Genomic DNA, 212 nt, shown 5'->3' with positions numbered 1-212 from the left:
AGCTTTCTAACATCATTCTACAAGCAAATTGATCTACAATAAACTATCATGTGCTAGACAATTTAACTGTTATATTAATTTCATGGGGCAATTTCACAGAATGATTTTTACACCTCATTCAAATTAGTCCTTAGTGTTGATCTATTTAAAAAAGGTTTGCCCAAGATTTATCAAGATTAATAGTCACTCTTTCTAGTTCTACAGTTATAAGG

Source organism: Selaginella moellendorffii, unplaced genomic scaffold (genome assembly GCF_000143415.4).
Source record: "Selaginella moellendorffii unplaced genomic scaffold, v1.0 SELMOscaffold_57, whole genome shotgun sequence".
Lineage (NCBI taxonomy): Eukaryota > Viridiplantae > Streptophyta > Lycopodiopsida > Selaginellales > Selaginellaceae > Selaginella > Selaginella moellendorffii.
The sequence above is the reverse complement of the archived record's forward strand: the minus strand, read 5'-3'. Positions refer to the sequence as shown.